The sequence below is a fragment of the Lissotriton helveticus genome, chromosome 5_1 (assembly GCF_964261635.1).
Source record: "Lissotriton helveticus chromosome 5_1, aLisHel1.1, whole genome shotgun sequence".
In the NCBI taxonomy this organism is placed as follows: domain Eukaryota; kingdom Metazoa; phylum Chordata; class Amphibia; order Caudata; family Salamandridae; genus Lissotriton; species Lissotriton helveticus.
Window position 1 is genome coordinate 1928759508 of NC_136065.1, and position 13865 is coordinate 1928773372.

A 13865-nucleotide genomic window follows, 5' to 3' on the forward strand; every position below is an offset into this window, starting at 1 on the left:
AGGAAATGGCGGCAGAAATTGAATATGCTACTTACCAGTATGCATCTGTTCTTGGCATGTAGGGCTGCTAACATTCATATCTTAGCATTAGATCGCCGCCTAGTGTTGGGCTCGGATGATCGCACATTGTTGTCCTGGAAGAGTCTTTGAAGTATCCTGAGATAGGTGGCTCCTCCCCTGGACTACAGTGCGCATGGGCATCGGCTCCATCCCCAGATTGTTTTTCGCCATTGTGGCAGAAGATGGAGTGAAAAGTGTAAAGGATGTCCATGCTAATGAATAAATACAATAGTATATCTGCAGCTGCGACAGGCACCGGGGAGGAGGGCGGGCGATATGAATGTTAGCAGCCCTACATGCCAAGAACAGATGCATACTGGTAAGTAGCATATTCAGTTCGAGGCATGTGGGCTGCTAAATTCATATCTTAGCATAGAATACATAGCAGTCCCTCCATCAGCGGCGGTTGCCCGTGCCAGCTGCAGAAACCTGAAAAAGTGTCTTCAGAACAGCCTGTCCTACAGCAGCTTGCTGCTTGGAATGCACATCAACACAGTAGTGTTTTGTAAAGGCATGTGGTGTAACCCACGTGGCTGCTCTGCAAATATCCTCTAAAGGAATGTTCCCTAGGAAAGCCATGGATGCCCCCAGTTTGCGTGTGGAGTGCGCTCTGGGGGGTATTGTTAAAGTGCGCTTGGCTTTTTGATAACATATCTGGATGCACTTAACAATCCATCTGGCTATCCCTGCTTTGGAAATCGGGTTGCCTTTGTGTTGTGGTGCGAAGGCAACAAAGAGTTGTTTTGTTTTTCTAAAGGGTTGTGTTCTGTCTATGTAGTACATCAACGCCCTCCGTACATCTAAGGTATGGAGCATTCTTTCCGCCACCGTTTGCGGGTTTTGAAAGAATGCTGGTAAGTCAATAGTTTGGTTTAGATGAAACTGTGACACCACCTTCGGAAGGAATTTGGGGTTAGTGCGTAGCACTACCCTATTTGGATGAATTTGAATGAATGGCTCTTGGATTGTGAGCGCCTGCAGCTCACTGACACGCCTCAGAGACGTAATAGCTACAAGGAAAGCTACTTTCCACTTAAGGAACTGGAGTTCACACGAGTGCAGTGGCTCAAATGGTGGTCCCATCAGTCTGGTGAGAACGACATTGAGGTTCCACACCGGAGCTGGCGGTGTTCTTGGGGGAATGACTCGTTTCAGACCTTCAAGGAAGGCTTTAATGGCGGGCACTCTGAAGACAGAGAGGTGCTGCCTGTTCTGGAGATAAGCCGCTATGGCGGATAGATGTATCCGAATGGAAGTGTACGCTAGATTGCACTTGTAAAGATGCAACAGATAGCAGATGATGTTGGGGATAGATGCATCTAGCGGGTTGATGTCATTGGCTGTACAGTAAATGACAAAACGCTTCCACTTTGCAGCATAGCATGCTCTAGTAGTTGGTTTCCTCGCCTCCTTGATGATGTTCATGCACTCCGGAGGTAGGTTAAGGTATCCAAACTCTAGGACTTCAGGAGCCAGATCGCCAGGTTGAGCTGTTGCGGATCTGGATGCTGAATTTCTCCATGGTTCTGCGTCAAAAGACTGGGCGTGAGGCGCAGTCTTTGATGCGGCACCACTGAGAGTTCGAGGAACGTGGTGTACCAAGCCTGGCGCGCCCACGTTGGAGCAACTAGGATGAGAGTCATCTCGTGCTGCCTTAGCTTTCTTGCGACCAGCGGTCTTAGAGGGGCTGGCGGAAAAGCGTACGCAAATTTGCCTGACCAGTTCATCCATATCGCATTCCCCTGCGACTGTGGGTGAGGGAACCTGGCGGCAAAGTGTTGGCATTTTGCGTTCTCTTTTGTGGCAAACAGGTCTATCTCCGGATGACCCCACTGCTGGAAGTACGGGTGGAGGACAGATGGGTGTAACTCCCACTCGTGCATTTGATGGCTGTACCTGCTGAGCAGATCCGCCATCTGATTGTCCTGTCCTGGGAGGTGTTCTGCCATGAGGAAAATGTTCCTCTGAATGGCCCACTTCCACATGCTCTGAGCCAGATGAGACAGCTGTGGCGAGTGGGTGCCTCCCTGCTTTTGAATGTAGTACATCGCGGTCATGTTGTCCGTCCGGACTAGCACGACTTTGTTGCACAGATGTACAATGAAGGACTTGAGCGCCATGAAGATTGCCATCAGTTCCAGATAGTTGATGTGCATCTTCTGTTGCTGCGTCGTCCATAGTCCCTGCACTGTGTAAGTGAGCACATGAGCTCCCCATCCCTGGAGAGATGCGTCCATTGTAAGGACAATCTGCGGCACAGGCTCTTGGAACAGTCGGCCCTTGCAAAGGTTGTGTGGAGTCCACCAATGCAGAGAGTCGTATGCCCGACTGGTAACCAACACTAGGTCTGTCAATTGCCCACGAGCCTGTGTCCACTGATTCGCTAAGCACTCCTGGAGCGGGCGCATATGTAGCCGTGCGTGAGGGACTATGAAGATGCAGGAGGCCATCATGCCTATCAACTGCATGAACACTCTCGCTGGAAGCGAGTGTTGTGGCCTGAACCTTTGGATCAGAGCCTGCATGCTGTCTATCCTGACTTGGTTTGGCTGAGCCATGGCCGTCAGGGTGTTGATCGTCGCACCTAGGAACTGCCGGACATGTGCCGGCTGAAGATGCGATTTTGGGTAGTTCAGGGAGAAACCCAGATCGTGAAGAAGGTGAATTGTAGTCGACATGTCTGCGGCGCACTGTTGCTCTGACTTGGCTTGCACGAGCCAGTCGTCTAGGTAGGGGTAGACATGGATGTTCTGCCTCCTGAGGTGCGCCGCTACTGTCGCCAGACACTTGGTGAACACCCTCGGGGCTGTGGTGACACCGAAGGGTAGGACCTTGAACTGGTAGTGCCTGCCTTGAATAGTGAACCTGAGGTATTTCCTGTGTGACGGGTGTAGTGGAATGTGGAAATAAGCATCCTTGAGATCTAAGGTTGCTAAGAAATCTCCCTGGTTTAGCAATGGAAGAATCTGTTGCAGTGTAAGCATGTGGAAATGTTCTGATAGTATGTACAGGTTGAGGGGACGTAGATCTAGAATGGGTCTGAGAGATCCGTCCTTCTTTGGAATAAGGAAGTACAGGGAATAAACCCCTGTGCCTTCCTCTCCCACCGGCACGAGCTCGATTGCTCCCTTTTGCAGCATCACCACTACTTCCTGCTGCAATAAGAGCAAGTGCTCTGCGGACATAGGCCTTTGCCTTGGCGGGATGTTGGGTGGAGTGGACCTCAACTCTAGGCAATAACCATACTGGACTAGTTGTCGCACCCACCTGTCTGTGGTGATGTTTCTCCAGACGGGCAGGAACTGCTGTAGTCTCCCCCCGACAGGTGTTAGGTGGTCGGGGGGCAGTGACAGAGAGTCACTGTTTGCTTGGAGTAGAGGAGCGGGAGCTGTTGTTTCCTCTGCCGCGACCTCTGTTGCTGTTATTTCTGTAACTTCCCTTGTTCTGTTTTGTGAACGAGGATTGTGCCCCACCTTTAGAGAACTGGGATTGTTGACCCATTTGTCCTCTGGTGACTCCACGTGCACCTGAGCGACGAAAATTGCTGCCACGAAACTGTTGTGACTGCAGGGCCCCCATGGACTTAGCAGTTTCTGTGTCCTTCTTTATTTTCTCTAGGGTGGTGTCAACATCTGGACCAAACAGACTATCAGGATTGACTGGCTGATTAAGGATTGTTGTCTGAATATCCGGTTTAAACCCTGAGATGCGGAGCCACGCTTGTCGTCTCAGCATAACGCTAGTGTTGATAGCTCTAGCAGCTGTGTCCGCAGCGTCAAGTGCACACTTGATGGCTGCGTTTGAGATTAGCTTTCCTTCCTCAATGAGCAGTTGGGTGGCTTCTTGGAACTGTGGAGGCAGGTGTTGTACAATCTGTTCTAGGGTGTCGTAGTGCGCCCTATCGTAACGCGCCAAGAGTGCCTGTGTATTGGCGATGCGCCAAAAGTTTGATGCCTGTGCAGCTACTCTTTTGCCCCCTGCCTCTAGCACTTTGGACTCCTTATCCGGGGGAGGAGCTTCACCCGTTGTCTGGGAGTTGGCACGTTTCCTGGCATTGGCGACCACAAGAGAGTCCAGTGGCAATTGTCCCCGGATGTATGCGGGGTCCGCAGGTGCAGGTCTGTACTTTTTTTCAATGCGAGGGTTGACCACTCTCGCTCTTGTAGGCTCCTTAAATATGTCCCCAGCATGCTTGAGGACTCCTTTAAGCATAGGCAGTGTCTTTACTGTCCTTTCAGAGACTGAAAAAGTGTCGAAAAGGAAGTCTTCCTCAACCGGGTCGGCATGCATGTCCACATCATGATTGGCTGCCGCCCTTTCGAGTAGTGCATGAAAACCTGCTGAATCCTCAGTCGGGGATGCACGTGCATTAAAAAGCTGCGGGTCCTGCCCCACACCCTGGGTGTTCTGGTCACCAGTGTCATCATATGAATCCGGTTGTGCATCAGGTTCATTGATAGGGAAATTGTACTGCTCGTCTTCATCATACCCCTCACCCGCAGAGTGTTCTGGGGAGGGAGTAGGGCTCCGTCTCGGAGGAGGCTGGATTGGTTCCGTGAGGCCTGAGGCGTCAAGGGGCACCCTCTTCTTCTTTAGTGGGATGACATAGGAGTCCACTGGCTCCGAAGTGATTTTCCTCTTATAGAGGGTCAGTTTGCCTGTGTCAGCGTCGATGAAATGCTCTGAATCGTCCTCTGATTCGAGTACCCGACGTGGAAGCGGGCCAGTCGGTGAAGAAATCACCTGTTTCGGTGCCGATTTGGTTGAAAATGCTTTCGGCGCCTCCTTCGGCGGCAAAATAAAGAGAAGTTTCCCAGAAGGCTTCGCTGGAGTGTCCTTTTGCGGCTGCGGCGATGGTATTGGAGCCGACGGGGCAAAGGCCTTCTCCCTGATTCTTTGCAGTGATTCGGCTATGAGGGACGGCTCACTCACAGTTTGTTTCGGCGCTGACGAGGATGGTCTGATCTTTCCCTCGGATCCGACGTCCTTGTGGGCCTTGTGCGCTTTGGGCGCGGATCCTGTCTTTACCGCCTCCGATTCCTGTGTTCGGGGCGCAGACTTCTTTCCGTGTGCCTGCGTAGCCTCCTTGGAGCCGACTTTGGCGGGCTTGGACGGCGTCGTAGCCGCTGACCCGTGCCGACCATCTTTTTTGGAGGACCCCTCCTCTGGCGTCGGTTTCGATTTTGCAGCATCGGAATCGACGGACTTCTTCGACTTCTGCGGACCGGAGGTCGACGGAGTCGATGGGGTAGCGGGCACCGTCGTTTTCACCGGCACGGCAGCCATCTTAGGGACACTCGAGTCCTTAAGTTTCGGTTTCGTTTTCGGGTCGGCCATTTTAGGTGTTGTCGATCCCGATGGTTTCGGTTTCGGTTTCGAAACAGTCTGCTCAGCAAGTAAGTCCGTGGCCGGGCCCGAAGGCGGGGCTGTGGCTTGCGGCAACGGGTCTTGGGTAAGGCCGACAGGCGATCCCGTGTCCCGGTCGGTATCCTCGTAACCTTCGGGGCAGAGCTCGTCCCCCGAGCTGTCTGCCGCGGCCCCATAAATCTCATCGTCGTCTCCTACCTCGTCGACGTATTCAAGGCCTTGACCCGCGACTCCGTCGTCGTCTCCCGGATCCGCCTCGACCTCCGTCTCGGGTGGGGAGATTTGGAGATGATGACCCTGGTCCTCTTCGTCCTGGTCGCCGAAGATGTTCTCCGGATCCGGGGCCGCTTGTTTAGCTTCCATGCGCACCGCGCGCCGAAGCTTGAGAGTCTTCTTTGAGCGGAACTGTGCACACAACTTGCACTTGCCGTCGTCGCGGTCAGGCGAAAGGCATTTGTTACACACGGGGTGTAGATCGATGTGTGGGTACTTGGACCCACAGAGCGGGCAGTACTTAAACGGGCTCCGCTCCATGTCCGAAAAGTTTTGCAGTCGTGTCGCGATGAGAAGGCCTCAAAGTTCCGAGAGCGAAGAAAACTCCGCTTATTCCGGCTTCAAGAGACGGAAGACTCGAGACCGTGCGCAGACAATACCGACGCAAGAAAATCGAGGCCTTTTGGCCGCTAAAAGTTAGTTTTTCTTGGTTCCGACAGTAAGACGTCGAGACCACATCCGAACCCAATGGCGGGAAAAAACAATCTGGGGATGGAGCCGATGCCCATGCGCACTGTAGTCCAGGGGAGGAGCCACCTATCTCAGGATACTTCGAAGACTCTTCCAGGACAACAATGTGCGATCATCCGAGCCCAACACTAGGCGGCGATCTAATGCTAAGATATGAATTTAGCAGCCCACATGCCTCGAACACAAACACTCACCCGTACCAGCGCTAATTCGGCTGTGCGGGGATGTCTGTTTAGGTTTGTGGCTACAGGTATAAGTGCCCAGCAAGTAAGTGAAGTTAAAAGCAAATAATCACAATAAAGTATTAAAAAACACGTGAACGTTGCTCCCGGCTATCCGCCTCAGGAGGATTCTGTAAACACTGCGCTCGCACTCAGCGCGCGTTTAAATGTCTAATAAAGGGGGCGTGGCCAGCCCAAGTGGGCGTATCCGGTGGGACCAGGAAATGGCGGCAGGAATACAAACACTCACCCGTACCAGCGCTAATTCGGCTGTGCGGGATGTCTGTTTAGGTTTGTGGCTACAGGTATAAGTGCCCAGCAAGTAAGTGAAGTTAAAAAGCAAATAATCACAATAAAGTATTAAAAAACACGTGAACGTTGCTCCCGGCTATCCGCCTCAGGAGGATTCTGTAAACACCCAATCCAACCTTCTGTCTTCCACGGGATTTCTTCCAGGTCCACTGGGAAGGGCCCTTCTTAAAATCTGAAACCGCAACTTCCCTGTTGAATTCTATGGGACACGCCGGTGTTTACACTCTACACACATCCTCTGTGGGGTTCCTGGGTACTTACCTTGGGTGATTCCTTGTGTCCCTCTGAGTCTCCTGGTCCAAGAACTGACATCGGTCGCGGTTCGCATTCCACTTTTTGGGTCTCGCTGGCAATGCATCCGCAAGGATGCATTTGTCCAGCTGGAGACCAATAGCGATCAGTCTGGGGGGAAGGAGGACAAGAGGGTGTACGAGCTTTTTGTCTCCTGGATTCGTGTGCGCGAACGCGCACGTCGCGTCCCGCGCCGTACACATGCTCGCGCAGACAGACACTCGCTCACACACACACCCCCTCCCCCACAGTCACACACACGCACTCCAAGACACATACACACGCACGCACGCACACACACATACACAGCCCGCCCCCCCGCACGTGCGCGCGCGCACACACATGCTTCCCCCCGCCCCCCGCAGCTCAGCAACCCACTCACCGGCTTCCTTCGTGCGGCGGCTCTCCTCAGCTGCAGGGCCCGGCACCAGGACTCTTCTTCCCTCTTTCGGCACCGGGGCGCAGGGTAGGCTCCTGCCTGCTCCGGTGCTCCAAACAATCGCGGCTCTTCCGTGGGAGGCGGGGTAGGCTCCCGCCCTCCTACTTCCTGTTTCCGGTTGTCGCGCCGGCCTGCCTGACTTCCTGGTCGCTGGCCGGCAGAGTGACGAGGATGTTTCATTTGCGGTATTTATTTATTTATTTATGCATTTTGATATAGCGCGGACTTCACCCGAAGGCGGTATTTATTTATTTATGTATTTATGCATTTTGATATAGCGCGGACTTCACCCGAAGGCGGTATTTATTTATTTATGTATTTATGCATTTTTATATAGCGCGGACTTTACCCGAAGGCGGTATTTATTTATTTATGTATTTAAGCATTTTTATATAGCGCGGACTTTACCCGAAGGCGGTATTTATTTATTTATGTATTTATGCATTTTTATATAGCGCGGACTTTACCCGAAGGCGGTATTTATTTATTTATGTATTTATGCATTTTTATATAGCGCGGACTTTACCCGAAGGCGTCAGAGAGCTTCACATTAGGAACAGAAATAAAACATAATGAGAAACATTACAAAAGAACAGGTTGCAAAAACATACGTTACTTACATAAGGTAATAGTGACAATTGTGAGCAAACAAAATACATGAGGTAGTAAAAACTATGAGCAACCAAAAATACATGAGGTAGTAAAGGTAATAGTGACAATCGTGAGCAAACAAAATACTTGAGTAAAAATTGTGAGCAACCAGAATACATGGGTAGTAAAGGTAATAGTGACAATCGTGAGCAAACAAAATACTTGAGTAAAAATTGTGCGCAACCAAAATACATGAGGTAGTCAAAAGTGCACAAGAGGAAATGAAAGTGACAAGTGTGCAGTTATAAGAGAAAACAGAGTATAATTACAGGTATAGTCCTGCAATAAGTGCTAGACACTCAGGCTCAGGAACAAGCATTACATGGGCAAGGTGGCACTTGTGCAAGTATCAAAGGCAAAGACATGTGAGAGGTAGCAGCCGTGTGTTGCAAGGGCAGAGTGGTGTGTGCATGTTACAAAAGGGCACCGAACACCAGTACATGGAAAATACTGCAAAAAGGCAGACCCTCTAATCACAGGCATACACTGGGAAGGCACTTCCATGGTCATGGAAAGTAGAAATTATCAGTAGTGGGAAGTCTTCCTCACAAATAGCAAGAGGACGTGAATTACTTTTGGAGGTATCTCTGGAGGAGGAGAACTTTTTTAGTATATGGTTTGGTCGCCCTAGGAGACCACTGTATTTTCTGCTTATTTAGCTGATTGCAATTAAAGTATTATTGTGCATTTGTGTTAATATTTCCGAATAGGAGATATACCAACGTGTTAGTGAGAGTTGTGTAATAAATAGAAATTTTGTATATACCCACTGTGTGGTTCTTTTTCGTTTAATCTACACTACATGATTAAATTGGTGAAACAAGTTGCTTAACACTCCCTCAAGATTTCTATGGTTGTCTAAGACCACTAAAATCACCATATGGAGTGTCTGGATTAGTGAAAGGTGCTTCACTTAAATAAGTGTGCACCATATACTAAACCAGCCTCCTACATTGGTGGCAGCAGTGGGATTTAAGCCAGCACTGTTTTACCAGCTAATAAAGGTGTGGTTAGATAAGGAACCATTACTAGCTTAGGGCATATAAAATACTTTTTGTAATTAGTAAGTTCTTCTGAACCTTTTGGTTTAGCAGTAAAGGGTTTAGCACTAAGCTTTCTCCAATCTTTGGAAGTTTAGATCTCACTAGGGTAGGTAGGTGCAACACCACACTACACCTAGTTTACCATGTCTTTAGTTGGGAGAGCCAGTGGGTCCCAACCTTCTAGATACAGTGGTCTTAAGTTCCAGGAACCTAGGACACTACCTGCTTCCAGGAAGTTAAAGACAGGTAGCAACCCTAACACAGAGCAACTCTTACAGAGCTTCTGCAGTATGACTTTCAGAATCCTGGAGGACCAGAAGAGCAGGATAACACTGGGTTGGGGAGGCTCAAGAAAAGGGGTTAGGGGTGGCTCACCCCAGTTACCACAATCAGACCATCCAGCTTTTCGTGATTCACAAAATAATCGCAAAATCGGCAGGGGAGCGCGATTACCGCAATTTTTACCTGTTTGGCTGCAAAAAAGGTCTCCGACAGGCATAAAAAAATAATTACATCTTATTGGCTGTACGCGCACACGTCACTACGTGGCGCCGTACAGCTGTAAAATACCTGCCTCTTCTTACTGCTGCCGGCATCAGGGATTACAGAAATGAAAAGTACAGTCTTGTCTGTGGGCCCTGCCCATTGACACAATTGTACACCTTTAAGAGGCTGCATTCTCAGTGACAGCATCCCTCCCCTTAATAGGCTCCTTCCCACTTCTCTTGCTGTCCCTTCGCTCTAGCCCCCTCCTTCCCTTTCCAGTTCCTATTTGCCCGTGGCAAAGAGAGGTGCAGGGGAGGGGATAGAGGAATGGAGGGTGTAAACAATTCTGTATGGCTGACAAGGTTCATTGATTCGACTTTGTTTTCATGGAGGTTTGCACACCATATATGTAGGGAATAAATGTACTTCAGTGTTGAGTCCAAAGATAAAATAGATTCTGCAGTTTGTCAAACTTTAATCATCTTCATAAAAATAAAAATAAAAAACCCTTCCAGCCAAAACGTTTCTTCTTTTGGACATATAACCCAGCAACTTCTCCAGGCTGATAAAGAACACAAACATAACTCAATAAAACTCCTGCAGATTAATTTAAAAATATTTGCTTCACCCTGATAGAAAGCAACACGTGCCAATTCAAGAAAGACAAACATTTGATGCTTTAAAATTAGTACTGTAGAGATCAACAAATGATGACATTATGAGTAAAGTCCGTTTGTTGAAAATAATACACATGACAATTACGTATGAACATAGTCCATGTTGACATATGTTGGAGTCTAACTCCAAGAGTAACTGTTTCCATAATGTCAATATGTCAAAGCCATTAAGATATATGGTAACTAATCCCACCTATGTGAGCAAATGGTGTAAAAAGTAAAGAAAAAACATGAAAAGGAGTAAAATATATTATCTCCTGATTTGAGAACAGAAGAGAAAATTAAGATCACAGTTTAGTGACATTCAGTGTGAAACCCAAAATGACTGCTAAAATGTTGTAGTAATCCACCAAAGTGTGAACGTTAACTCCTAAAAAATTCAAAGAAAAATAACGCGGTGTTGTAAATATGTTTTTTTTCTGCAAGTACAAGGTAAGAATGTCAGGTAAACATGTGGTACAAGACTGATGTAAAGGATTTTATTATCATGCTAAAGTTGTCAGCCACAAATCATCCCTAGGTAAGGTGCAAATAGGTTAGCAGTTGCCTGGGTGAACAAATAGAAAGCAAGTGCTCACTTTGAATTCATAGGCAAAAGGAGGTTACACATTAAACGGTGGTCATTTGAGAGCTATGAACAAATTGTATTTTAGTACTACCTACCTTCCTCCGGGCCAGGTGCCCACTGCAATAGCAGTGGGGCGTCATTAGTTGCTTCCTGTGAAAGCGCCAAGGTGGAGACCCTCGTTTGTTTTTCCTCAAAGGAGTCGTGCGTGATGTCATCAGGTGGCGCCAAGAACGGCAGCATATAAGGTATCATAGCACTAGACTATCCTATCCCCAAAAACACGCCTAAAAGAAAATATAATACAAGGAGAACTGTCAAGACTGCCCTAGAGTGACACATTTTTTTTTTATAGACACAAGGACAGTTAAACCAAAAGACCCCCCCCCCCCACCAACACACAGATAGAGGGCGGGTGGGCGGGGCAAACACGACGACGCCACAGCTCCCTCACTCTAACTGAGTGACGTCACCCTCCCGCTCCCACCGCGAGCACAACCAGCCCCTCCCACTTCCCGACCTGCCCAATCGCGTCACGTGGGAAGTCCCACCGCGCAAACTATCCCAGGGGGACACTGGCTCGTGCCATGTCCCCCCGGGACCCATTTGCATTTGGAAGAGTTGCTCTGTTATGGCAGGTGGAAACAAATGTTGTACTGCTTGCACAATCTTTGAGCTGTTTTGTTGATTTTACGTACTGAATTCTCATTACAATTATGTATTTGGCTGCTTACGTCCTGTATTCTCATAACAGTGATGTCTGCTTAACTATGGTTATCGTGTTCATGTGAATGTGTGACTAAACAGACCCTGCAGCATTTCGCGTTTATACGATTCACAAAAAAAAATTGCGAAATCGAAGGGGCGTGGTTTCGGCGCCGACCGGGATGGCTGCGTGAGCGAGTTGCTCCGCGCTGCGTCCCGTCCTTTATCCTGCCAAACGTTGCCCCGGGTCGCCTGGTGGCTGGGAATGAGGACCGGAGGGGCCGCTGCCCTACTGGAGAACGTTTGAACCCGAGCGGAGCCCTGGCTGCTGTGTGCGGGAGGACGTAGTGCTCGGCTCCTTCCGGCGAGCGGACAAAGGCAAGATGGCGGCACAAACTGCGAGATAGCTCCGAAGGCGGAGCGGTGAGGGACACAGGAGCAGCGGCGGGCGCCTGCGGCACCCCCGAGCAGCGGTGGATGGTGTGGTGACCCGTCGGAGCGGGCCCCGGATTGCGGAGAAGATCAGAGGAGTTGCCGGTAGGAAGGGCCCCCCCTCCCCCCACCCGGGCCCTCGATCGAAGCGAGAGCGGCGCCTGGGAGTGCGCTGTGCCGGCGGAGGCACTGCTGAGCTGTGTGGCCGCTCGCCAGCCGGCCGGCCCGCAGTGGGGACCGACAGCGCATAGAGACGTGCAGCAGGCGGCTGGGGCGCTGTGAGAGGGACCGCCCAGGGCGCCCGCGCATCCCGGATCAAGAGGGACACGGCCGTGGGTCTGGACCTTGCTGGGGGTCCTGCCCGGTGGAGGGCACAGAGGCGCCGACTTAACAACGAGGTGCTGGGCTGTGCATGGTGTGTTGCGGTGACCAGTGTTGCCGGGGGCAGTGTGCTCGGTGTGCCCTGGGACCCACTTCATTGACTGGCGGCCTCTTCGGCGGAATCTGCTCCCCCTGGCCCTGGTGAGCTTGGCAGACGCTCTATGGGAGGCTGAGGCGGCATGGGATGCTCCTTTGAATTGGATACTGTCGACTGACCAGGTGTGGGGGCAGTTGGCGCCGCGCATTCTCGCTTGCCTGGGGATTGGTGGACCGCGCTGGCTGGGAAACTCCGCTGAGCGTTTCTGGTGCGCCTAGCCATTCTCCGAGGGGGCGGCTTGAGAGGCTGAATCCCTGCACGCAAGATGGCCGCGAAGGGGAATGGCGCCGCCGAATCGCCTGGAAAGGGAAGCCGGGGGTCGGAGGATGCGAGTGGCGCCTTCCCCATGGAGGCCTCAACACAGGAACAGAGGCTAAACCTCCGCCTTGATACTATCCTGGCCGCAATCACTGCTACGAAGGATGAGCTGCGCCAAGACATTGCGCAGGTGGCGTCTGGCCTCGGCCTGCTGAGGGCAGACCACTCCAAGCTATCTGACCGTGTGAAATCCAATGAACTACTGCTCCAGGAGCTGAAACCGGCGGTGGTTACGGCGGAGCATAAAATCGATGACGTTATCCGTCGACTAACGAATCTGGAGCGCCGCACGGAGGACGCGGAAGGCCGCAACCGCCGGAACAACGTGCGGGTGGTGGGGCTACCAGAGAAAATTGAGAAAGGCGATGCGATAGCCTACTTGGAGGACTGGTTCCGCACAGTGGTGGCGCCGGAGGGCCTCTCCCCCTTCTTCTCCCTGGAAAGAGCGCACAGGGTGCCCGCGAGGCCTCCTCTGGAGGGCCGACCACCTCGGCCGATGGTGGCCAGACTGCTGCACTATAAAGACCGAGATCTGTTGATCCAAAGGGCGAGAGATCGTGGGCCCTTCCAGGTGGACAACAGTAAGGTGACGATCTTTCCGGACTATACGCAGGAGGTACAGAGGAGCAGGGCCTCTTTTCTGCCGGTGAAAAAAGACCTGAGAGAGGAAGGGGTTCAATACTCCTTGCTTTTCCCGGCCAAGCTGCGGATCATCGTTGATGAGAGGACGCACTTTTTTCAAACACCTGACGAAGCGTGGTCCTGGCTGGAACTATATCGTGCAGGAACGGATCGGGCTCATAGGCCCGCCAGGGAACGAGAGCAGCCGGTCAGGGTCAGGAAGTCGCAACGCATCCGCTCCAGGAATAGGCGCCAACGGGCCGAGCGCGAGGCGCAAATACTTGCAGATCGAAAGAGTGCGTTGGAGGCCACGGCGACCATCACGGGCTCACAACGAGATGACGCCTCCAGGGGCTCGGCTTCGGAGGACGACGGTGAGGGTGAGAAGACCAGCGAGGAAGATTTGGAGGGGGGGGAGCGCAGGGGCCAGAGGTTACCCCGCAGACATCGGATGG

At 51.2% G+C, this 13865-nt stretch overlaps 1 protein-coding gene across 1 annotated transcript in view; it reads right to left on the reverse strand.

The window, feature by feature from the left end:
• IGF2BP1 (insulin like growth factor 2 mRNA binding protein 1) overlaps positions 1-13865 on the reverse strand; it is a 1614238-nt gene that overhangs the window by 1523855 nt on the left and 76518 nt on the right. Inside the window, exon 3 of the mRNA XM_078645534.1 lies at positions 10955-11143. The gene's annotated coding sequence lies outside the window, so the exon portion shown is untranslated. The remainder of the gene's footprint in view (positions 1-10954; positions 11144-13865) is intronic.